At 34.3% G+C, this 27,331-nt stretch overlaps 1 long non-coding RNA gene across 1 annotated transcript; it reads right to left on the bottom strand.

The window, feature by feature from the left end:
- Positions 1-3,312: 3,312 nt before the first annotated feature.
- Positions 3,313-4,654, bottom strand: LOC107847200. Its single transcript, XR_007052607.1, has 3 exons — positions 4,074-4,654; positions 3,804-3,965; positions 3,313-3,599 (listed from the first exon to the last, which is right to left on the bottom strand). It is a non-coding gene; the product is annotated as an uncharacterized LOC107847200 (long non-coding RNA).
- Between the last annotated feature and the right edge of the window lie 22,677 nt (positions 4,655-27,331).

Raw genomic sequence — 27,331 nt, 5'->3', positions numbered from 1 at the left:
ATTTGATCTTGGAATTAGCCTATTGTTGAGGGGTAAATGTTCCCTGAGCATAGAAGGACACATTGACGGTTTCTAAAGTGTGATTCCACAAACGGACCTCATATAGGATTTTTATGTTATTTTGGAAACAAATCATAAAAATGAAAAATTGGTACCATTGTTCTCGTATTGATAAGTATTTTATCATTTTATTAGCATGGCATCTCACGGAGGCTTGTTAGAAGGGAAATTCACTAATTTAGTAAATTTCATTGGGATTTATTTGGTGTCCTAATAGGCTAGGTTTACCTTACATATAGATTGGGATAATTTATAGTACATTTATGATAATGTGCTAATATAGGGGTTAGGAATTAGGTCTTGGAGGCATTTTAGTGTAATTTAGATATTTTAGCCGATTAAGGAACCGTGACTTAGGTACTCATTCTTAGGATAGAATTGGTATCTTAGAACTGGATTGTTTCTTGTTAATATCTAGTAGATAAATTAGACACCTTACCCTAGTTCGGGGTAGAACTTGCCTCAGAATGCTTTACGAAGATTAGGATGGGCCCCTCTGGTCCACCTTAGGTCAAGACTATCATTAGCTTTCTGTAGGCTTATTAGGCGAGTTATATCTTTTAAATGCATATTTTAGAATTTAAAGAGGCTAGATATATGATACTTTTACTAGATTGGTACTTGAGAGTTGATACTAGTTCTAATTCAAGTCCGGCGTTTCATGATCATAAGACCGGTTCGATTTCGGCATTGTTCATTATATATGTTTTGGTTTAAGTTTGGCAATTGATTACATAATTTTTGGTTTAAGTCTGATATTGTGAGGTTACTTATGACGATTATGAAATTGGTTCGCTTCTGGTATTTATGGTATGAAAGGATTCACGATTATGATTTCGAGATAAAATTATTTAGTATATTTTTGGTTACTTCTTCTCTAATTTCACCCTCCGGACTTATGGGGGTCCGCATTGAGTTGTTTACTTTTTTGCACTTATTGTGGGGCCCAGATTTGTAGTGACGATTATGTGTTCTTTTACATTATCATTATCTTAGATTTATTTATTTATTTACAGTATTCAGAGCATTATTCCAGGTTTGTCCTTTTACTTGACTTAGTTTATTTATCTTGCATTATTATTATTCTTACATTATGTTTAGATCTATTTGTCGATGATGCCTACTGAGTACCCATGGATTTGGTAGTCATACTATATTTCTGTACCATTTTGGTACAGATTTGAGTACTAATTGCCACTGTTGACACCACGATCATACTGACTAGAGTTTGGAGATAGGGTGAGATCTCGGTGCCAGTGTTGACCATTTCTACTTCTTTACTTTTGCCTTGTATTTCAATTTTGAGACTGATGTACATTTGACTATTACAGTACTCATATTCTTTTGTTAGTCACTTTTGTACAGACATTACTAAGTCATGGTATTTATTGTGTTTTATCTTATTTTATCTTTCGTCTTACTATTATTGTTCTATGGTGTATTATTTGTATGTCTTAACTCACATATTTCTGGTATTTATGTCATTTTCCACCAAATTAACCCATAGCTTTTAGCTCTCGGGTATGGTTTGACTTACCTATTAGTGGATAAAGTAGGTGATATCATGACTCATAAATTGGATCGTGAAAAATAGGTATCAGAGTGCTAAGTTTACCGATACTATTGGTACAAGAGCAAGTGTCTAGTAAAGTCCCGCAGATCGGAATGATGACGCTATTTCTTATCTTTAGGAGGTTATAGGTCATTATTTGTAGATCTTCACTTCCTTCACTCATTTCATGCAAAGATTCTGAGTTGGTTTCTAAAGATTTCTTTAGTTTTACTCTTTAGTTTTACTCTTTCATGGATATCTAGGATGCATGTTACTGCTGCACTATACAAGGACCCCGAGTCAGTGACTAGAGATCCTATCGTAGTTTGTAGATGACCTAGAGGTCGAGGAAAGACGATAAATGCAGCCTCAACTAGAGAATAGGATCGGGGGCCTTCACCAGACCTTATTCTTACCCTCGAACCAGAGTTTCCCCACCTCAGCCAGTGGGCCACCAAGGATCTATTAGGGGTTTTGCCTGATTTTTTTACCAAAATTAAGTTTTACTTTTTCTTGGAAGGAAAATAAAAATTACCATAAATACTTTTAATTTTACTGAAAGAAAAATACAAAACTTTTTCATATTTGGTAAACCTCTTTCTTGGAGGAAAGGTTTTGAAACTTTATAAATAGAAAACCCCCTTCTCATACAACAACACAATAGCAGCCACAATGTAGTGTTTAAAGTGTTTTTATTTAGGAGGAGATTTCTCCCAATAGGTTTTAAGTTTTTTCAATATTATTTTTAGTATGTTGGTCGTTGACCAAACCATATTAATAATATATTTTTAGTATTTGATTTTCGTTGTCATCTTATTTATCGTCTATATGGTTTGCAAATGTTAAACTTCCGCATGACGTCCTCTCTATTTTGAACCCAACAAGTGGTATCAGATCAAGTGATTCAAAAGATCAGATAGTTCGATTGAGGATAGTTTAAGATCAAAGTTGCAACAAATTAGATGATAATGAAGATATCTGTTCAAGATACTACATGCGGATAAAAAGTTTCAAACAAATTTTCAACAATCCTGTTGCTAATCCATCTTTAAAACCAAAATCATTTTTCAACACATGTTTATGGGCTCCAACTTTCAACCCTTGCTGATTTTTATGCTTGAGCTCCTTTCGACTCATGCATTTACTACAACATTTTTGGCCTAAGACCACTCTTGTAAAGTATGGCCTAAAATAGCAAAAAGTGTGACCTTTGATCAAAGGCTACACTTTCGAAATTTAGGCAACACTTTTTGGGGCTGGCCTAAAGAGGCATAACCTTTGACCAAAGGCCACGCTTTTCAAGTGTTGCCATAATAGATACATTTAAAAAGCATGGCCATTAATGTATAAAGGTCACACTTTGCAGCTTGTCATTGGCAACACTTTAATCATATAAAGCTACATTTTTAAGTGTTGCCTTTACTTTGTTATTGGGTACGCTTTACAAGTGTAGCCTTGTATAGCACCACTATAGCAACACTTTAAAAATGTGTCTTTTTCTTTATTACTAGCCACACTTCAAAATCATAGCCTTTTATACATCTTCTATAACAACACTTGTAAAGTGTAAGCATATTTTAGATACATGCCACAATTTAACTAATAAGCCACATTTTTGAAGTGTGCAATATTGTCTAAAATTTAATAGTTCAGCCACATTTTACAAAAAATAGCTTTAGGCCTAAAAATAATTATTTTGGTCCAAATGTATACACCACTAATCACATTACATATATATAATCTCACGCGCGAATTAGCTAAGAAATAATCAAATGCATAGATTTGTTATGAACTTAAAAAAAATATACCCTTTACTACACATACTAATTAAAAAATAACATTTTAAAGAGTTGTACTAAGTTCCACACAAAACCAAATGAATTTAAACATATATCAGAAATGTTCAAAATTTCTTCATCATTTACTTCAATCTAGGTCGAGTTGACTTGTAGCAGCCACCATTCAAATTTGATCACCCATATTATTCCTACACATTCAAAATGAACAAACAATTAGAAAAAGACACTTGATAATATTGCAACCTTTACTGGAGGCGTGGCTGTGACACAAGTTGGAGCACAAACTGAAACTGGCCAAGGCTGACAAGGAAGTTCTAGGCCATAGTACCTATCCCCTATTGGCCAAGGCTGACTGAAATAATTAATCCCGAACAAGAGAGAGTGATATTTACCTATCCCTTACTACTGTTTCCCATAGTCTTCTCCACCTGGTTGTAAACTTTTTCCTTTTGTTGTCTTCTCAAATGTCGGGCTCATTTCCTGTACGAGTTTGATTTTGATAGCCGGTTAAGGAGGTTTACTAGAGCAAGCACTTCATTTCTTTGCACCTGCACCTATAATACATAAGACGAGAAAGACTTAGAAACATAGCTAGCCGTGAATACCACATATTTGTTCCAGATAGAGAGAGGTCTGCTGGCGGAATACAAAATAAAACTCACATGTTGATCATGCCGAGATTCACCATCAACTTAGAAAGGAATCTTTAGAGCAGTTCCAAGGCCAAGAACCAGCTTTGCCCATAGTCGACATTTCTCACATCCTACACAATCCATGGTAGCGCGGTAACATGAAAATTGCACACCAAATTGTTCAGTCATATGGTAAACAACATAGCAACAACTACTTTTGGCCAAAATACACAAGATTGCAGAAAGAGCCAAAAATCTTGTGTATGTATATGCATACATAAATAGACTCACAAGGTATCAAATTCAAACCAATTTTCTTACAAGACCAAATTATTTCTTTGGAGATACAGGTGGAAGAGCTTACTCATCCATTTCATCAGAGCAGCACTTGAACAGATTCTTGGGAAAGGGCAAATATCATTGGATTCAAAAATAGAAAAGCTACTAAGAAGTTATGTAGCTTTGACTCTTAAAAAATGTCAATGGGTGTGTCAGATACTCCAAAAGTAGCATTTTGGAGAGTAACATGGGTGCCTTAAAATTTTTGGAGAGTCCAAGAAACATAGCTAAGAAGCACAAAAATAAGATTTCTCAAGATATATAAAAATCACCCTCACAAGTCAGGGTTTAGCGTTTTTCCAGGGCTAATAGCACATTTAAGAAAAGGTTTTCAGAAACATCCCTGCACTTTGACTTGGACGAGTGAGTGCCAAAATACGTTATAGAAATTAATGAAAAGACAAAGTCGGCACAGAAAATCATCTTAAATCAAACTTCAATTGGAAGAATTAAATGCCATGATGTTTATGACAACCGAATTATAATACTTCTGAACAAATATTATTCTCGAGTAATGGATAGAAGAGTAAGAAACAGTACAGGAAAAAAAATGTTTGCTCTAAAACCATGCGAGGCAACAACAACCCATTCCCTCAACTAATGCGGGAGACATGGAAAATGCGTTTGCGATTGCAAATTGTATGTAAGTGAAGATTGTGCCTAGTGAGAGAAGTATGACTTTTACTTCTCTAACCTTGATAAGTATACAAGTTTATGAATTTTATGTCGTAACCGTCTAACATCTTAACAAGATAAATTTCCTAGGAGCTGCTAGTAATGTCTGAACTTAGAACCAAAAAGTGATATATTAATGTAAAAGGCACTTACACTTATGAAGAAGCATTCATCCAAACTGGAATTGTCTCATCGAGATTATTCTTTCTTAGAAATCTGGAAACAACACAGTGGATCATTACAGTTGATGCCAAGCAGAAAAAGAAAAGAATTTGATAAAAATCAACGTATCGAAATCATAGTGCTCAAGATTCATTAGAAGTGAGCTATCACACAATTCCTGAAGTAAGATCGCCTTTTATGTTTAATAATTAGTTAGAGAAGCGGTGGCTTACATATAATTCAACGAGTTGTTAACAGCTTCTACAATTGCACCAAACAAACTATTGAAACTCGAGTCCCTGAATCAGGAGAAAGGGAAGTAGAATTATTTTATTAAACTTTGTAAAACATATTACTAAGTTTTACATGATATGAAGATCTTGCCACTTCTTGAAAATATCTGGGGTCGCTCCATTGAGGTTTTTCCCTTAAACATTGCTACAGAGAAAGAAGGTTAATCAGTTGATTTAAAAGTCATCAAGTGACTGTAGCCATATGTAGTGAAGGGTGGGGCCAGTCGAACACCCTTTGTCAAAAAATTATACTATGTATATTGAAAATTATACAAAGTACATAGGTAAAAAAAAAATTCTTCCGTCTACATTAAATCTTGAATACCCTTAACGAAATTTCTGGTTTCACCACTACAGCATCATCCTCTCTCTTCTTGTTTAATCATATGATAAATGAGAACAAAAGATAAGAAAGTAGATACTTACAAATATGTCAGTTTATTCAAACTCTTGAAGCTCGGCGGCAGGGACCAATAAATTCATTGTTCTGCAAGTTCCTAAAATCATTTACTATATGATAATAAGTAACCTTGTATTCTTTGTTAGTGTAAATGTACTGATGCAGTCAACTCAAAATACAGTCATAAGGGGATTAGTGCAGCATATATAAGCAAGATAATAGCCTTTAGAACTTTCTTTTCTCAATTTTAAGAAATTAACTTGAGAACAATTCATTAGATAACCAAGATAGTCTGGTCAATGATTTCAAAGGAAGAAAATAAAGGTTGAAATAAAGATGAATATTGCAACCTGATATTCCTAAATTGCTTTTGAATCTGCTGCTTTAGCTCAGGTCTACTTTGTCCTTTCCACAACTTAGCTTCATCAAAGAGAACAGGACATGCAGCTTGCAGTTTCTGGTTGTATAATAGCTGTCGCATAAGGGACTGTGCTTTAATGTCTTCCTCACAATTACCAGTATCATTCTCAGCCTACTCCAAGTAATCTTTTTCCTATATAGCACCTCAAGAAGGGTATATATGTATACAGTGTTAACATTCTGGGAGTTACCAAAATATAGGTGTATGAAGTGTGAACTCACTTTTGCAATAACGTGGAGAACAAAGAGAAAAGTAAAGTACAAGTTTCTGACACGGTCAGGATACTGTAGAACACGATCATACATTAGATCTGGTCTAGTAAGAATAAGCACTATTTGTATAATTGCTTTTATTATCAAAGTGAATTTTAGATTAATAATACATTGTCTTAACATAATTTCTTTGTTTATTGCATTATTATTCCTGTTAGCTGTGTTTAATTAGAATTATTGATCCTATTTCAGTATATGCGAGGCTGATTACTTTTTCATCTATGAAACACATGTTTACTGATAGCTTTCAGCAATTGCATTTTAACATGAATTCAGATGCAGCACTGTTTTTGACTATGTTGTTTTAGGTGTTGTAATTTAAATGGTGTGAACCTTTTTTTGCAGATTCCTCACTTGAGACCTGCTGAATACAAGAGGTCCAGATTACCTAGAGGTCCAACTATGAAAAGATCAAATCTTTTTGAGTCCAAACTAAGTAGGAACAAATTGAAAAAGACCAATAGGTATTCCGGTGGAATCACAGCATTTGGTTCCCTATTCTACTATGTGTGAAATAATAGTGTAGGGTTTTAGATTTTAACACTCAATTTTTTTTTTGGTTAATTATAAGATGGAGGGAAATTGAAATATTTGGGAGGGAGAGAGAGAAAATTTTAATGAAAATTTTAGGCCACATTTTTAAAATGTTGTCTTTTAAATTATAATAATATTACACTTAAAAATGTAGCCATATATGTGAATAAGCGTTGTAAATTATATCATGATTTGGCAACATTTGACCACACTTTTAAAGTATTGCCAAAAGTAACGTGGCCAGAGGTTAAAAACTAAGGTTACGCTTTAAAAGCTAGTCTTTAATGGTATAGGCCACAGTTGTAAAGTGTGGCTCAGGTTTAGTGTGGCCTTAGGCCAAAAATGTAGATAATTTTAACGCATGAGCTCCACTCTTAACCTGTGCTCACTTTCAATACACAAGGCTCTACTTTTAACCCTGTTTACTTATAACACAAGGCTCCAATAATATCAACCCATGCTTTTATTTTTAATGCATAGGGCTTTAATTTTTAACCCATACTAACTTTTAATCATGGTAAGCAGCAGTGATATATGAAGATCATGTATGTGAAGAAGGAATATCAAGTGAAGAAAATCAAGATAAAAGGGAGATATTTGTTAGGGCTTTTACCCTAATTTTCTTACCAAAATTAAGCTTTACTTTTTCTTGGAAGAAAATAAAAGTTACCATAAATACTTTTACTTTTCTTGAAAGGAAAATATAAAACTTTTCTATATTTGGTAAACCTCTTTCTTGGAGGAAAGGTTTTGGAACTTTATAAATAGAAGACCCCCTTCTCATTCCACAACACAATAGCATCCACAATGTAGTCTTTAAAGTGTCTTTGTTTAGGAGGAGATTTCTCCCAATAGGTTTTAAGTTTTATCAATATTATTTTAATATGTAGGTTGTTTGACCAAACCATATTAATAATATGCTTTTTGTATTTGACTTTCGTTGTTATCTTATTTATCGTCTATATGGTTTAAAAATATTAAGCTTCCACATGACGCCCTATAGATTTCGAACCCAACAAGATTAACCCAGGCTCCATCATGGTTTATTTCTTCTTCATTGCTCAAGGATGCATTGGTTCAGCTCTTAGTATTAGTTGGTGGTGCACCATATAATGGTGTGCAGTCTGCGGATCAGAGTGCCATTGAGGCAGGGGCATAGCCTGTAGTTGGCTCTTAGAGTTGATGTCCTTCATACACCGATGATTGCTCAGTCGATAATTAATCAGTAGGTGGTTTCCCAGCCTACTATATCTATTGAGGAGTAGAAAATGCTGGATAGATTCGTGCGATTAGCTCTACCTATGTTTTCTACTGCATCGGGTGAAGATGCTTATGAGTTTTAGGTTGCTTGTGAGGATAGGCTCCATAATTTGGGCCTAGTTGAGACTCGTGGTATGAATTACACTATTTTTCAGTTGGATTTTGGTATCTCGACACTGGTGGAGAGATTATCTTGATTCCAAGCCAACTGGATCTCTCTTATTGATATAGACTCAATTTTAAGGTATTCTTGGAAAAGTATATACCTCACAACCTTAAAGATCATCTAAGAGACTAGTTCTTGAGATTAGAGCAGGGTTCTGTGACTGTTATGGAGTATGAGGCTCAATTTCATAAATTTGATAGGCATGTTATATCTACTTTACTGATCGAGTATGAGAGGGTTTGATGTTTTGTTCAAAGATTGATACTTTCTCTCTATATGGCTATATAGAGTTTAGTTGTTATTGGTAGATCTTTTTTTGAGGTTTCTGATTGTACCCAGGCTATGGAGGAGATGTATCACGTGGCCCAAGGGGGACGCGATAAGAGGTTGTGATATCAAGGTAGTTTCAGTGGGAACCAAAGTGGCTCATAATTCAAAGGCAGTGGTTCTCAAGGCAGGTATCCTTCAAATCATCCTAATCAGCATCAGGGTCATTTAAGTAGGATCATTTATGTCGCACTTCAGATTACCGATAGATGCTAGTCTAGTTACAGTGATCATGCTATCGAGAGTAGTGGTTAGCCTCCGAGGGGTTCATATTATAGATATACTAGTCGTAATAGTTATTTTAGGTCAGCCAGATCTCTTGGTTTCAGTACAGCGCCTGGGGCGTGTTATGATTGTGGGAGAGTGCCCTAATCATGGAGCGATAGTTACTACCACTCAGAGTATTCCTCCGATTAGGGCAGTACCTCTCCTAGCTAGAGGTAGTATACATAGTCGTTGGAGTGGTCCCTAGGGTACTCGTGAAGCTCCATAAGCATGTAGTACAAGAGGTCGATCAGGAGCCAAGTCAGGTGACAGGCGTGGTCAGCTATATGTCGTACCTACTAGACCCGAGGCTGAGTCTTCAGATATTGTTATTATAGCCTATAGGTATGATTGAGTGTGCTATCAATCAGCTTTTGCTTTATTTCATATGAATCTACTTATTTTTATGTATTTTCTTATTATACCTCAAGGTTAGAGTTATTTTGGGATTCTTTATCTATGTCGTTATATATATCTACTTCCGTGGGTGATTCCTTAGTAGTGGATCGAGTTTATAGATCTTGTGTGGTAACTATTCAAGAGTTTGATACTTAGGATGATCTTATTCTATTAAACATGGTGGATTTTGATGTGATTCTAGGTATGGACTGGTTATCCTCCAATCATGCGGTCTTGGATTATTTGTCAAGACTATTTCCTTATCTCTACCCGGCATACCCATAATTATGTGGCAGGGATCTATTAGACATGATTCGATGGGGATTATTTCTTATGTTTGGGCTAGGAGACTTATTTTGAGGGGTTGCAAGTCGTATCTCACTTATATTTGTGGTTTTAGTATAGAGAATTCCTTGCTTGACTCTGATTCATAATTTGTGAGTTTCTCAATGTATTTCCTACCGATCTACCTGGCTTCCTCTTGAGTGTGATATTAGTTGACACCTAATTTTTACCTTCCACAACTAAATTTAATTCTGAGTTTCTTCGGTGATAAATAAAATTAAAATATTTATTTTATCGAATAAATTCTTTCTAAAATATCTATTTGGGTAAAATTTGTCATTTAAGAAACAAATTATATATTTTCGTATTCACATATACGCGTTTGTATAGTTTTGGTTACTTAAATGATTATCTTATAAAAATTAAATTTTTAATGAAGAAATATCTCAAAAAGTAATTAATGGGTAAAATTTGGTCTAAATATAATTTATTCTTTAACAAATAATTTATTTGAAAAATATTTGTTTGATTTCGTTAAACCAAGAAGCTCTGAATTAAACTGATTGATAATTCGTATCAAATTTTATTCAAATTTTAATCAAATTAAATTTGATCATAATTGAAATAAATTTGACCACAATTGCAATGCAATTGACCAATTGATTTTCAATATTTTAAAATTTAAAATAAAGTTGACTGAAATTATAATCTAGGATTATTTTAAAAAAAATTAAAATAGTCTTAAATCCTAATTTAATCTATCCCCTTTCCCATCTTTTTGGGCCATTTCTGCCCAGCCCAAAAACTAACTCACCATCCCACAACCTTACATTCCCTTTTCTCAACCTAATTCTACCCTTATTGGCCTAATAATAACAACAGCTTACCCCCAACAGCCCACACAATCGATCCGACCCATCATTTTTCCCATCAACAATACACTCGTACAAACAACCAATACAACACAGGTTCAGCCAAACCAACCAACAACAATTAAAAACAACAAACGACCTAAACAACAAAACAACGAAACCTGCTCCAACAATAACTACAACTGATACAACAACATCTACAACACGCCAGCAATAACGTACAACGACGACACTGTCGTGTACAGCACGCAAAACATCGACTCTAACAATTTCAGCATCAACGGTAACAACAAGTCAATAAAAGCAATACCCTCTTGCCACCCATTTACCAATTTACCCTTTTGGTACAACCATCTATGGCCAAAAATCAGAAACTTTCACTGTCTTCAGTCCGTGATTCACTTTTTCAGGTAAAAAATTAACTTCCAATGTTTCTTGTCTTTGCCTCACTGTGGAAATCAAAACACTTAGGAATAATAACAATAATTTGAATTTGAAATCCATGGGAAACCCTTATCTTTTTTCCCTCAAAATTCTTCTATAAATAGGTAGTGACAGATGGGAAAAAAAGACTTTTTTAGGAAAAAATTAGGGATTTTGGATAAGCACTCCTCTAATCTCACGTAACCAAGAAGTTCTTGGTGAAATTTGTTGAAATCGTCTAAATTCTCAGAAGAGCGATTCAACGTCGTTAAGTTCAAGTCGAGTTTTGGAGGTGAAAATTCATCATGACAGACTTGTAGTCCCAATCCGCTATCCAAAAATCGGTAAGGGCTCCATCTTTTTTTTTTTTGCACTATTCTCTTTAAGTGGTGAACTCGTGATGTGGTTGGGACAGGTTGAATCTCCGTGGAATTTTGATTGTTTGGATGGTGTTTTCTGGGAATAAGGGTGAAATCTTGATTTGGAGGTCTAGTAATATTTTTTTGTTTGTTTGTTTGTTGTGATACCTACAAAACCATGATGTTGCTTATTCGGTTTGCGGGGCACAAGTTGTTATAAAAAAATGAACAATTATTCTTTAAGTGTCTATTTGTTTGACAAAAGTGTTCGTGTATACGCCCAAAACGTTCATGTGCATGTCCAAAGTGTTGTTGTTGGAGCCTAAACTTTTCGTGTTGGTAATTGTTAGCAGTGGGTGGGGATTATTTGGACTTTTTATTTCTTGAAACTTATTTGTTATTTGTTGAATTGATGAGTGTGCTCCAGTACTCATGTTGAAGTCTGGTCATTTTTTGATGAGTTTTTGTGTAAGGGGAGAAGGATATACTTAGCTACTTCGCATCAAAGTGATCTTGTCATGTAATGCAGATTGTTGTCTCCTTGATCTCAAATGTATATTATTATGTAGATTAGGATTATCATTAGTTCTTAACCAACAGTTCTTGTTCTCATGTTTCTTATACTATCCCATGTTTCTTCTATCATGTCTAAATTTTAAGAGAACTTTTAACAAATAAAATGAACAAATAAGAATAATTGTTTTGTTCGAGTTAAAGGACAGCTATAGGTATTTCTTCTTTTATGGTATATTTTTGGACAACTTAATTGCATTGGTTGATAAAGTTTTCTTTAAATAAATAGTAAGTGATTTTCTCTAATAAATGTATATATGTATGTTTATATCAAGTATATGTTTTTGATATAAACGTAGCTTAAGTTATGTACTAATCCTTATATTTTATTTGATACATGTGAATTCATCCGATTGGACTCAACACCCCACATTCCTTTTGGGTCAATCCCGAAATCGGGTTGAGCCTTATTAGAGTCCAAACTAGAGTAATATACACAGGACAACACAAGTATATAGGATGGTATATACCTGTCTACAGCTGATATACACTGGAAGGAAGCTGATATGGTGCACATTAAAAGTAGAAGCAAACATGCTGATTTTTTTATGCTGATAGGCAGAGTATACTGGGTTTTATACACATATATACAACGTATATACACAAAAACTCAATAAAATGAAGCTGATATACAGTAAGTATACAGCTGGTATACAACTACAGAAATGGACCAAAATTCCATGAAGAATGGGCCCAAAAGCCAGATTTGGAAAGGGCCCAAATTTTAATTCTTCTTATTCATTTCCTTCTAAATCCTATTTGATTATGTGCTTGTATTAAATTATCAATTTGGTTAGCCTTTATAAATCCCCTTTAATCATTATTTTTGTTGTCTCTATATATTTCCTTCGGGTATTTCATTTTATAGCGTAATATTTGAAATTAATAAAAATATATCTCTCTTTATGTTTTTCCTTAGAATGAACTTTTAAAAAATCTAAATAGCATTTTATTTTATCAATATGCTAAAGTAGTTCATTTAAGTTAAAAAGAATTCTCATCGACCTAAAATCAATTTTCTTTGTGAAAGATAAAAAAATATTTTCACTAATTAGTCAAGATTCATAATTTGTTTAAATTGACATTTTTGTTCAAAGATTAGATATTCTTTTATCAAAAATGACATTTAAAAATCACTTTCTTTCTCCCTTTTATTTGAAAGAATAATTTATGAAGAAAACGGGTTTAGCTCAACCCTCCTTACGAAAAATTTCCTCAAGATAAAATGGGACCAATTCTCGATTCGTTGAATGAATGTCATTTTAAGTCTTGAAAAAATAGTTTAAAGTAATATTTTTATAAAATCAACTTTTTTTTGCAAATTAGCCACCTTTAGTTAGTCAAATAAGTAAGTTACTTTGGTAAACCATTTTAAACGGACACTCTCAAGTGCCTTAAAAAGCTTCTCAGGGCATTAATTGAACCCTTATCACTTTCTCTAGTTTTTAATAGTTTATTTCTGTTTGAACCTTTGAAACTCTTTTAAGTTTTTTTTTTTATAAAAGTACTCTGTGAGTTTCTCAAAATTATTTTAAAATTTTCTCGAATCTTTTGAAATAGTTTTAAGAAGGTCAGAACCAATTTTCGCACCCAAAAGAAATCCGAAAGGGATAAAATGAAAATGACGACTATATTGGGAATTTAACTAGGTTCTAACCAAATATTTGAACTAACTTCTTTGATAAATTATTCGGGTTTGCAATACTTGAACTGTTTGTTTGCTTATGTGTTTAAATTTTCAAAAAATTTAATCTATTGCATTTCATGACATACTTCCACATTTGAATATATAAACTATTTTGAGGTTTCGCGGATGTCCCGACCCCTATTTATCAATTCCAAATGAAGTGTTGGAAATACGATAGTTTATTGGCACGTTAGGCATCCGATGACTGTTCGGATTTCAAACTCGAGTTGTCCACTTTGGAACCTGGTCAAAGCTCACTTTAGATACCTAGGATAAAGCAAAACCAAACCTTTTTTAGGCATGAGCCTAGGTGACCCAATATCTGAGGGAGTATTGAGCTCATTAGAAAAATTCACCTTACGTCTATTGACCATGAGTCAATAACAGATGATCATCATTTATATGTTTTAATTAAAGAATGTAATGTCGGATTATATGAACCATTGTCCCTTGATATATTTGGGGGAAATGGAACATCTTACAAATGGCATGTATATCCTTCGAATGCTAGGCTTACCTTTGGCTTGAAAAGTCCCATGTATGGTAGGACACGTAATAATTATTTATGTGCTAAAGTATTTCATTATTTTGCTTTGTCTATAATTGTTTGATCCGTGTGTTGAAATAACATATCTTTGGCTTTAAACAAGACTAGTCCATTATTCTATTTTGAAGTCTTAGAGCGTTAATAAGCATAGAAGACTTAAAATTTGAATCCTTTCAAAATACCCTTGAAATTCCGTTGATAAAATTCCTTCTAATTTACCCAAGTTTTATTCAAAATTTCATTAGCTCATTATCAAATTCAAATTGACCAAATCGCTTTCACAATTTGCCTATTCCTGTATTTAATTATAGTCAGAACTATCTAGATATTATAAAAGACTATATTGTCTTTAAAAAGAAAAAAATGCTTTTCAAATAAGCCTTTTAGGATATTTATCTGTAAATACCCGATTCCTTCAAATCACTTAGTTCATTTTCTTTGCAGTGTTGTCTTTCTTATTAAATTCAAGATTCATCAAATGCTCAAAGTTTTGATCATTCGGTTACTTTTTCAAGTATTTTATCCTTCAGATTCTGGACTTAGTCTGTTTCAAATCAAATATATTTCATTTGTTTCATTTATTACTTTGGTCAATCATTACGATCATGAACTAACATTTTCTTTTGAGTGTTTTTATTTTCTTTTAGAGAGAGATGATTTGTGTTGGTAGTCAAACTTCCTTGCTTCAAAAAAACCAAAAGTACATTGATGGTAAAACATCAGTATTTCACACGATCTAAGGTAAAAAAAATGACTACATATTCATTAGTTCTTACTTGGACTAACATAAGGACTCGTTCAACTATGGATCCTAGTTTGATTAACACAAATACTTCACCTGAGTCAGTTCTCATCTTCTCTATGGCGATGGATCTGAATGCCTCAGTAGGAAGAGAAATAAACCCAAAGGCCATTGCTGGTTTGGAGAAACAAATTACCAAGCTAAGGCTCATGATGATGCAAAGTAGAATGCCTTCTCAGACTCCTCCAAACATGACTCTGCCTCTTAATGCTCGACAAAAAGGACCTATGTTTCCAACGTAAGAAGGAGTTGATCATGAAGGTCATTTTACTCATGTTTCTCAGAATGCCCCTTCTGGGTACACATTTGCTCATCCAAAGGTTTAGAACATATCTTTGCCACACCATGCTCCTCTAGTGTATACCTATGCTACAACACTACTAGTAATAGTAACTCAAAGGTTATACCACTTGGATGCTAATCATTATATTAAAATAGATAATGATCCAAGAACGTACATTAATGAGAGGTAAATAGAAAACTCAAGGTCTTGGAATATGCAACGAGAAGTCTTCGGGGGCTTGGAAGTAATCAAAGTGTAAAGTATAAAGATTTGTGTGCATTTCCCAAGATTGAGTTGCCTCCTGGATATAAGATACCAGAATTCAAAAAGTTTGACGGGTCTAGAAATCCTTTCTTATTTGAAAACTTATTACGAAAAATTAATTAGCATGGGCAAAAATGAAGAAATACGGGTCAAGCTATTTAGTTAAATTTTGAGTGGAAAGGCTTTAGGATGGTACGCTAAGTAAGATATGACTAAGTGGCATACTTGGGATGACCTAGCAAATGCTTTTATGGATAACTACAAGTTTTATGTCGATATCATTCCTGACAGGATCTCTATCACAAAGCTAAAGCAGAAATCAAATGAGAGTTTTCGCAAATATGCCATACGCTGGAGAGAAGAAGCAACTAGAGTACATCCCTCTATAGAAGAAGCTGAAATGATCAGTTACTTCATCTATGCACTAAATCCTAAATATTTTGATTGCATGATAAAAATGGCTGGAAAAACATTTATTGAAATTTTCAAGATTGGAGAAATGATTGAGGATGGCCTCAACACAGGAAGGATAATAAATTTGACAAAATTGCAATCCACTCACAAGGGCTTCTAGACTATTTTTTTCGAAAATGAAAAAAAAAATAATGGGAGTGACAATTCAAGAAAGTTCTTCCAACTACAAGCAGCCTCCTCAATACCAACCCAATATTCGACATGCTCACTATCCGGTCTTCAATGCACAAGAGACATATCATGCTCAACCTCCACCACAAAGCTATCAAAATAATACTCCTCGTGCCAATCATGAAAGGAAGCCTCCCAAAATTTTTATGTCATTGGTAGAATCTCTTACCCAGTTTTTTGAAAGGTTGAAAGAAGCAAAACTACTTCATCCAGTGGAAGCAACGCCTATAAACACTTCTGCTAATTGGTATGATCCAAATAAGCAATATGCTTACCGCTTTGGAGTTATTGAATATAATACAAAAAAATATATCACTCTCAAGCACAAAATTCAGGATCTGATTGACAACAAGGTGATAAATATTGGATAAGCTCCAGCTAATGTTAATAGCAATCCATTGCCCAATCACAAGAAGTGTTCATTGGCATCATTAGTCAGAAAAAGCATAAATTTTCCTCAAAAGGCGCACTTTTGGCATCCTTCTATCCTGCATTTGAAAGTTGTTGTTTTCTCTTTTTGTAATCATACTTTCTCATTTTATTTTCTTGTAATTGTGTTATGTCGCGTGATTTCTTTGTAATCGTACTTGATGGTTTGATTTCCTTGTAAGTGCACTCTTTTAGTTGTAATGAACTACGTTCAACCTGATTTCCCTTGTGAAATACGTAGGTGGCCTATATTGGCTTCAGTCACATTATCAAAAAAATATCAAATATCCTCTTTATTTTGTATGAACTACGTTTGACCTGAATTCCCAAGAATGGGATACGTAGGTGGCCTATGTCGGCTTTGGTCAATCCTTTAGAAAATTTATCTTTCATTTGTATCTACGAGCTACATTTGACCTGAATTCTCAAGAATGGGATACGTACGGGGCCTATGTCGACTTTGATCAATCTCTCATAAGATTTATCTTTTCATTTTATATTGGAACTACCTTTTCTACCTCAATAAAATGTGTAGGTGTCATACTAGCTCGGTCATATTTCCATAATATTTTCTAGAAACCATGGCAAAATTTTTTAGAAAACCTCAAAAATTCATCAAAGAATCCTTTCCCAAGTTAAATAAATATGACATTGAAACATGTAACCAGGGCAAAACTTTTTAAGAAGGTCTCAAAAATTTCAGAAAAACCTAACATTTGCTACAAAGTTGAAAATCAGACGTTCTGAAATCGAGGCATAATTTTTGAAGTTCTCTATGCTTAAAGTACTCTATGTCAGAAACAACTCAAGTATTTTGCATTTTAGACTGGGGCAAAATTTTTAAGAAGGTCTCAAAAATTCCATATTAAACAAGTCTTACAAGTTATAAGAAAGTCTGGGAGTTATATGTTATAGATCGAGGCAGAATTTTTTAGGAAGATCCATGAAAATTCCACAAAAGTTATACTCTAAGATCAGAAAAGTTTGCAAATCAATGATCAACAAAGTGCATCAGGAGGGCAAGGTAATACTAACATAGTCAGTCTCTCAAAACTAAGAATTTTTCTTTGGATGCAGGAACAGTGAAATCACAAAGTTGACAACGTTAAGCATGACGAAGGGCATTATCAAACCCACTGTTTCCTTTCCATAATAATCTAGACAACTTTTCTCCTCCATTTCCCTCTTGATTTATATTTCTATTACTTCATTATGACTTCTAACACTTTCTCTGATTTTATAGGGAGATGATCGGGCATAACAACGAAGATGTGGAGATATTATCCAAACTACTATCTCTAAATCATTATGAGTCAAACAACTTTATCTTAGTCTTTAAACTTTATCTTCTATTATACTCTTGGCTTAGTTATAACAAATTGTTTTTATTAATGAGTGTTGTTTAAGTTATATAGGGGACATTATGCAAGATCACCTCTAAGAAATAATGCAAAAGTATCCTCTTAAAGTTTGAGGATTTTATCTAGAAGCTCAGGACATTCACAAGTTTTTTAAAGGACACTTGATTTAAAAGATGAAGTTCAACGAATCAACTTCTATCTTTTCTTATTATATTTGGGTCATCCACCCTTTCTAAAGGATATACCTTATTATATTTAGGCTGTCACCTCGTTTAGAGTGATATGTTACATTCAATATTGGTCGTTCGCCTTTTAATGAGACACATTGGGTTGTCATCCATGTTCAAGTAATACGTTGAATTCAAGATAAGTTATCCGCCTTCAATGGGACACGTTAGGTCGTTACCCCATTTATTGTGATATGTTAGATTCAATAGTGGTCGTCCTCCTTTTAATGAGACTCATTAGGCCGTCATCCCGTTCAAAGTGACATGTTACATGCTATATAGGTTTTCTGCCTTTCAATGAGATACGTTGGGCCGTCACCCCATTCAAAGAGACATATTATATTCAATATAGTTCGTTCTCCATTCAATGAGATGTGTTAGGCCGTCACCCCATTCAAAGTGACATGGTACATTCAAAATAGGTTGTCCACCTTTCAATAAGATACGTTGGATCGTCACCCTATTTAAAGTGAGACGTTATATTTAAGATAGGTCGTCCACCTTTCAATGAGACACGTTGGGTCGTCACCCCGTTCAAAGTGGCATGTTACCTTAAAGATAGGTCGTCCACCTTTCAATGAGACACATTGGGTCGTCACCCCCATTTAAGTGGCACGTCACATTTTTAATGAGACACATTAGGCCGTTAACCCATTCAGAGTGACATCTTACATTCAATAGTGGTCTTCCATCTTTCAATGAGACATATTAGGTCATCACCCTCATTTAAGTGATATGTGATACTCAAGATAGGTCATCCATCTTTAAATGAGATATGTTGGGTCATTACCCTATTCAAAGTGACATGTTATATTTAATATAGGTCGTTCGCCTTTTAATGAGACTCATTGGGCCGTCACCTCATTCGAAGTGACATGTTACATTTAATATAGGTCATCCGCCTTTCAATGAGATACGTTGGGCCGTCACCTCATTCAAAGTAATATGTTATATTCAATATAGGTCGTTCACCTTTCAATGAAATGCGTTGGGCCATCACCCCGTTCAAAGTGACTTGGTATATTCAAAATAGGTTGTTCGCCTTTCAATGAGACACGTTGGATCGTCACCTTTTTCAAAGTGACACGTTATGTTCAAGATAAGTCGTCCGCCTTTCAATGAGAAATGTTGGGCTGTCAACCCATTCAAAGTGACATGTTACCTTCAAGATAGGTCGTCCGCCTTTTAATGAGACACATTGGGTCGTCATCCCCGTTCAAGTGGCACGTCACATTTTCAATGAAACACGTTAGGTCGTTACCTCGTTCAAAGTGACATATTACATTCAAAATAGGTCATCCATCTTTCAATAAGATGTGTTGGGCCGTCACTCTATTCAAAGTGGTTATGCCAATTGGTTCAACTATCTCAGCATAGAATGGTCAAATAAGTTTACACCAATTTACGTTTGTGTAATGCTACATTTACAACTAATCATTTGTTTGAGTTGTTGTAAAGAGCATCCAAAAGTATAAAATTGTCAAATTAAAGCCACAACTATGGACGACTCCAAAAAGGATGAGCACAACATGGAACTTTTCCTTAGCAGTGAACTTTTACCAGGGGTACTTGCATTGACCCTACCCAAAGGGAGGGGGTAGTTGTTGACACCTAATTTTTACCTTTCACAACTAAGTTTAATTCTGAGTTTCTTCGTTTATAAATAAAATTGAAATATTTAATTTATTGAATAAGTTCTTTCTAAAATATTTATTTGGGTTAATTTTGTCATTTAAGAAACAAATTATATATTTTCGTATTCACATATATGAGTTCGTATAATTTTGGTTACTTAAATAGTTATTTTATAAAAAATTAATTTTTAATGATGAAATATCTCGAAAATTAGTTAATGGGTAAACTTTGGTCTAAATATAATTTATTCTTAAACAAATAATTTATTTGAAAAATATTTATTTAATTTTGCTAAACCAAGAAGCTCTAAATTAAACTGGTTGTTAATTCGTATAGAATTTTATTCAAATTTTAGTCAAATTAAATTTGATCATAATTGAAATAAATTTGACCACAATTATAATGCACTTGACCAATTGATTTCCAATATGGTTAAAATTTAAATAAAGTTGACTGAAACTATAATCTAAGACTTTTTTTAAAAATAAATTAGTCTTAAATCCTAATTTAATCTAGCCCTTTTCCCATTTTTTGGGGCCCAGCCCAAAAATTAACTCACCAGCCCAGAACCTTACACTCCCTTTTCTCAACCTAATTCTACCCCAATTGGCCCAACAATAACAATAACTTACCCCAGCAGCCCACACAACTGACCCAACCCATCTCTTTTTCCATTAACAATACACCCGTACAAACAACCGATACAACACAGCTTCCGCCAAACCAGCCAACAACAATTAGCAACAACAAATGACCTCAACAACAAAATAATGCAAACCCGTTCCAACAGTATCGTACAACCGATACAACAACACCTACAACATATCAGCAATAGCGTACAACGATAACAGCGTCGCATACAGCACGATAAAATATGACTCCAAAATTTCAGCATCAACAATAACAAGAAGTCCACAACAACAATACCCTCTTGCCACCTATTTACCAATTTACCCTCTTGGTACAGCCATCTATGGCCAAAAATCATAAACTTTTATTGTCTTCAGTCCATGATTCACTTTTTTAGGTAAAAAAATTAAGTTACAACGTTTCGTTGCTTTATCTCACTGTGGAACTCAAAACACTTAGGAAAAAAGATTTCAATTTGAATTTGAAATCCATGGGAAACCCAAATCTTTTCCCCCTCAAAATTCTTCTATAAATAGGTAGTGAGAGATTAGAAAAAAAGGGGCTTTTTGGAAAAAAACTTGGGAATTTTGAAGGAGTGCTCCTCTAATCTCACGTAACCAAAAAGTTCTCGGTGAAATTCGTCTCAATTCATTGAAATTGTCTAAATTCCCGAAAGAGTGATTCAACGCCGGTAAGTTTAAGTCGAGTTTTAAAGGTGAAAATTCATCATGACAAGCTCGTAGTCCCGATCCGCTGCCCAAAAATCGATAAGAGCACCATTTTTTTGCACCATTTCTCTTTAAGTGGTGAATTTCGTCGTCGTTATGAATTCTGATGTGGCTGGGAAAGGTTGAATCTTCGGGGAATTTTGATTGTTTGGATGGTGTTTTCTGGGAATAAGGGTGAACTTTGGTTTTGGAGGTCGGAGTAATGTTTAGTTTTTTTTATTTGTTTGTTGTGAATTGTGATAACCATGATGTTGCTTATTCAGTTTGCGGGACAAAAGTTGTTTTAAAAAAATAAAAAATTATTCTTTTGGTGTCTACTTGTTTGCCTAAAGTGTTTGTGTGTATGCCCAAAACGTTCATGTGCATGTCCAAAGTGTTATTGTTTGAGCCTAAATTGTTTGTGTTGGTAATTGTTAGTAGTGGGTGGGAGATTATCTGGACTTTTTATTTCTTGAAACTTATTTGTTACTTTGTTGCTTGGAATAATTGTTTTGTTGAACTGATAAGTGTGCTCCAATTCTCCTGTTGAATTCTCGTCATTTTTTAAAGAGTTTTTGTGCAAGGGAGGAAAGATATACTCAACTACTTCACATCAAAGTGGTCTTGGATGTAATGCAGATTGTTGTCACCTTGATCTCAAATGTATATTATTATGTAGATTAGGATTATCATTAGTTCTTAACCAACAGTTCTAATTCTCACGTTTCTTATACTATCCCATGTTTCTTCTAACATGTCTAACTTTTAACAAAAAAATAAAAAAGTAAAAAAAATTATTTGTTTGAGTTAATGGACAACTGTAGGTATTTATTCTTTTATGGTATATTTTTGGACAACTTAATTGCATTAGTTGATAAAATTTTCTTTAAATAAATGGTAAGTGATTTGTCTAACAAATGTATATATGTATGTTTATATCAAGTATATGTTTTCAATATAAATGTAGCTTACATTATGTACTAATTCTTATATTTTATTTGATCCATGTGAATTCATTCGAGTCTGATTGGACTCCACACCCCGCATTCCTTTTGGGTCAATCCCGAAATCGAGTCGAGCCTCATTAGAGTCCAAACTGGACTGATATACACAGGACAACACAAGTATACAGGCTGGTATACACCTGTATACTGCTGATATATGCTGGAAGGCAACTGATATTGGTGCACATTAAAAGTAGAAGCAAACATGTTGATTTTTCTATGCTGATACACAAAGTATACAGGGATTTACACGCCGATATACAGTGTATATACACAAAATTCAATAAAATGAAGCTGATATACAGTTAGTATACAGCTGGTATGCAACTACAGAAATAGACCGAAAGTCCATAAAGAATGAGCCTAAAAGATGGCCAGATTTTGAAAGGCCCAAATTTTAATTCTTCTTATTCATTTCCTTGTAAATTCTACTCCCTCTGTTTAAAAAAGAATGTCCTACTTTCCTTTTTAGTCCGTTTGAAAAAGAATGACCCATTTCCTTTTTTAGCAACTTTTAAATTTTAACTTTCCACGTGGCATGTTTAAGACCACAAGATTGAAGGACATTTTGGTACATTTGACATATCTTTAATTTAAGACCACAAGATTCAAAAGTCTTTTTTATTTTCTTAAACTCTGTGTCAAGTCAGACTAGGTCATTCTTTTTGAAACGGAGGGAGTATTTGATTATGTGCTTGTATTAAATTATTAATTTAGTTAGCCTTTATAAATCCCCTTGAATCGTTATTTTTCTTTGTCTCTGTATTTTTTTTTTGCGTATTTTATTTTATAGCGTAATATTAGAAATTAATAAAAATATATCTTTCTTTATGTTTTTCCTTAGAATGAAGTTTTAAAATATCAAAATGGCATTTTATTTTATTAATATGTTAAGTAGTTCATTTAAGTTAAAAAGAATTCTCATCGACCTAAAATCAATTTCCTTTATGAAAGATAAAAAATATTTTTACTAATTAGTCAAGGTTCATAATTTGTTTAAATTGACATTCAAAAATTACTTTTTTCCTCTCTTTTATTTGAAAGAATAATTTATGAAGAAAAAGGGTTTAGCTCAACCCTCTTTATGGAAAATTTTCTCAAGATTAAATAGGACCAATTCTCGCTTGGTTGATTAAATGTCATTTTAAGTCTTCAAAAAATAGTTAAAAGTAATATTTTTATAAAATCAACTTTTTCGCAAATTAGCCACTTTTAGTTAGTCAAATAAGTTAGTTACTTTGGTAAACCGTTTTAAACGGATGCTTCTAAATGCCTTAAAAGCTTTCTTAGGGCATTAATTGAACCCTTACCCAGTTTCTCTAGTTTTTATAGGTTTATTTCTATTTTTTAACCTTTGAAAATCTTTTAAGTTTTATTCTTGATTTTTTCTATATAAATCAAGTGGCGACTCTGTGAGTTTCTCAAAATTATTTCAAAATTTTCTTGGATCTGTTGAAATAGTTTTAAGAAGGCCAGAACCAATTTTCATACCCAAAAAAAATCCGAAAAAGGGATAAAAAAATATTGAGTTTATTTTTTATCTTGAGTCGAGCACCTGACCTATTTTTATGGCACCTTACCCTATGACCCCTGCCAAGCTTAAGGAGCTAAATTCTCAGCTTCAGGATCTTCTGGGTAAGGGTTTTACTAGATTGAGTGTGTCTCCTTTGGATGCTCCTAACTTGCTTGTGAATAAGAAAGATGGTTTATTTATGTATGTGCATTGACTACAAGTAGCTTAACAAGGTGATGATAAAGAATCAATATCCTATGTCTTGTATTGATGATTTATCTAATTAGCCTCGGTAATGTTTTTTAAGATTGACTTGAGGTCCGTTACCATCAATTGAGGATTCAGGCTGAGCATATCTCAAGGATGTCCTTTAGGACTCAATATGGCCATTATGAATTCCTGGAAACGTCTTTTGGGTTGACTAATACCTCGCATCATTCATGGATTTGATAAACCACATGTTCAGACCTTATTTGGATTCTTTTGTGATTGTGTCATTGATGATATTATGGTGTATTCAAGAAATAGGGAGAAGCATATGCAGCATTTGAGGATCATTCTCTAGACTTTGAGAGATGATAGGCTTTTTGCCAAATTCTCAAAGTATGACTTCTGGCTCGCATCGGTGACATTCCTAGGACATATGGTATTTAAGGATGGGATTATAATAGTCCCAGCAAAGATTGAGGATATTCGTGATTGGTCTAGGCCTATATCTCCATTTGAGATTCGCAACTTCATTGGTTTGGCCTGTTATTACAAGCGGTTCGTTGAGGGTTTTGCTACCATTACAATGCTGATGACCAGATTGACCCGAAAGGAGGTTCCTGTCCAATGGTCCTAGGGGTGTAAGTTGAGCTTTTGGAGGCTCAAGTACTTTATCACTTCTGCTCCTATATTGGCTCTTTCTTTGACAGTGAGGGATTCAACGTATATTGTAGTAGTTTTTATGTTGGTTTGGATTGTGTGTTCGTGCAGTAGGGTTGAGTTATTGCTTATGCGTTGAGGCAGCTAAAGGTGCACAAGCGCAACTACCTCACTCATAATTTGGAGTTGGTGATGGTAGTTCTTATGCTAAGGATTTACATGCATTATCTTTAAGGAATGCATTGTAAGATCTACACGGATCATCATAGTCTTCAGCATCTTATGACCCAGAGAAAGCTAAATTCTAGGCAGCACAGATGGATGGAACTGCTTAAGGATTATGACATCTTTATTTTATATCATCCGGGCAAGAAAAATATGGTAGCGGATGCCTTGATCCAGAAGGCAATGAGTATGGGTAGTTTGGATTCTATCTCAGTTTCTCAAAGGCTATTGGCGTGGGATATCTAGTCCTTAGCTAACTTTATGGTGTGATTGAAATCTCTGATCCCATGAGGATTCTTTCTAGTGTTGAGGCGAGCTCTACCTTAGATTTGGAATCATTAGTTTGATTATATGAGACTTTTCATCATCCGTTATCAGATATTGAGTGGTGAGTCCAAGAGGGATACCATAGATTCTAAGGGTGTTATAAGATTTGATGTCTGCATTTATGTTCCGAGGGTTGGTGACTTAATTCAGCCGATATTTCATGAATCTCACATCTCCAGATATTCTATTCACCATAGTATAGCTAAGATGTATAGAAAATTAAGGGAACATTATTTATGGAATGGCATAAAGAGAGATGTGGTAGATTTTGTTACTCATTGCCTATGTTGTCAGCAGGTGAAGGCTGAGCATCAGAGATATCGTGGCTTGATTTAGATATTGTTTATTCCTGAGGGGAAGTGGAAAAGGATTATCATGAATTTCGTTAATATTTTTCTTTGAACCTCTAATGGTTTCGATAATATTTGGATTATTGTAGATCGGTTGACTAAGTCAGCATATTTCATTCCTATTCAGATATCCTTCAATGTCGAAAGGTTAGCCCGTATCTATGTTTGTGAGATAGTTTGCTTGCATGAAGTGCCTCTATCTATTATTTCAGACTAGGGATCGGTATTCACTTCCAGATTTTAGAGAGTTTTTCAGGAGTTGGATACTCAGGTGGATCTTAGTATAACTTTTCACACTCAGAATAATACACAGTCAGATCGGACTTTTTAGATTCTTGAGAATATGCTCCAAGCTTGTGTTATGGATTTTGGAGGTCAGTGGGAGCGACACTTAGCTTTGGCAGTGTTTCCATATAATAACAGGTACCAGTCAAGTATTGAGATAGAGATGGCACCCTTTGTGGCTTTGTATGGTAGGCATTTTGGTTCTCTAATTGGTTGTTTTTATACCTCCGAGATTAGACCCCGTAGGACTGACTTGCTCTAGGAGTCATTTGATAGAGTTAGGGTGATTCAAGATAGGTTGAGGGCAACTAAGAGTAGACAGAAGGCTAATGCAAATAGTAGACTTTGTTCCTTGATATTTGGAGTTGGTAATCGGGTGTTCCTTCAAGTGTTGCCTATGAAGGGTGTGATGAGGTTCGGGGGGGAAAGACAAACTCAGACCTAGATATATTAGACATTTTGAGATCCTTCCCATAGTTGGAGAGATGGCTTATGAGTTAGCCTTACCCTTAGATTTTGCTACTTTCCATTCGATTTTCCATGTTTTGATGTTGCGGCCTTATATTTTTGATGCATCTTATTTGCTCCGATGGGACTCAATTCGGTTGGATGAGAGATTGACGTTCATAGAATAGCCAGTGTTCATATTATCTAGAGATATCAGGCAGTTACGCTTTAGAGAGATTCAGTAGTTAAGGTTCATTGGAGACACCTCCTTGTAGAGGAGGCTATTTAGTAGATCGAGAGTGAGATGCAGACCCAGTATCCTCACCTGTTTGAGCCTCCAGGTATATCCTAGCCCTTTACTTCTGCAAATGAAAGTTCTTTTAGTAGTGGATATAGTAATGACCCTCCATGTCATTTTCTACATTTTTGATCATTTTTTCTATTTAGAGCTTTCCTATAGCTGGCCCAAGTCATTTATGACATGTTGGAGCTGACAATTCAGTTACCAGGAAATTCGTTTTCTTTTTATCACTAGTAAGAATAGGCTACTGGGAAAAAACTTTAGCCAAACAACTTTATATGTCAATTTTAACAGTTCCATCAGCTCCGAAATGTCGAATTTAGTCTAGGGGTACCTTTGGTTTGGGTCCTAAGGCTTCTCAACTCATTTCGAGCTATGGATCGAAAGTTAAGAAAAATGGCACATGAGTGTGGGACCCACTTTTCATCGAAAATACCTCAGATAGAAATTTTGACTGCATCATTAAGTTCAAAATGCCAAATTTGATAGGTAGAATAGTTTTTTTGCGTATAAAAGATTCTGAATGAATCTTGTGGGTCAATGAAAATTTGAAAAAATTCCAAGTCTTCAGCTGGTGCATTCGCTAAAATAGCCCTTTGGGCACTTTAATGGAGGCTGCTTTAGTGGCCAGCTTGGCATTTTAGCGATCTAGCTTGCCTTATCGAGCCATTTTAGGGGAGAGCTAACCACTACAGAGATGTTGCTATAGCGCCAGCTATCTCGTTTAA

This window comes from Capsicum annuum, chromosome 1 (genome assembly GCF_002878395.1).
Source record: "Capsicum annuum cultivar UCD-10X-F1 chromosome 1, UCD10Xv1.1, whole genome shotgun sequence".
In the NCBI taxonomy this organism is placed as follows: domain Eukaryota; kingdom Viridiplantae; phylum Streptophyta; class Magnoliopsida; order Solanales; family Solanaceae; genus Capsicum; species Capsicum annuum.
The sequence above is the reverse complement of the archived record's forward strand: the minus strand, read 5'-3'. Positions and strand labels throughout refer to the sequence as shown.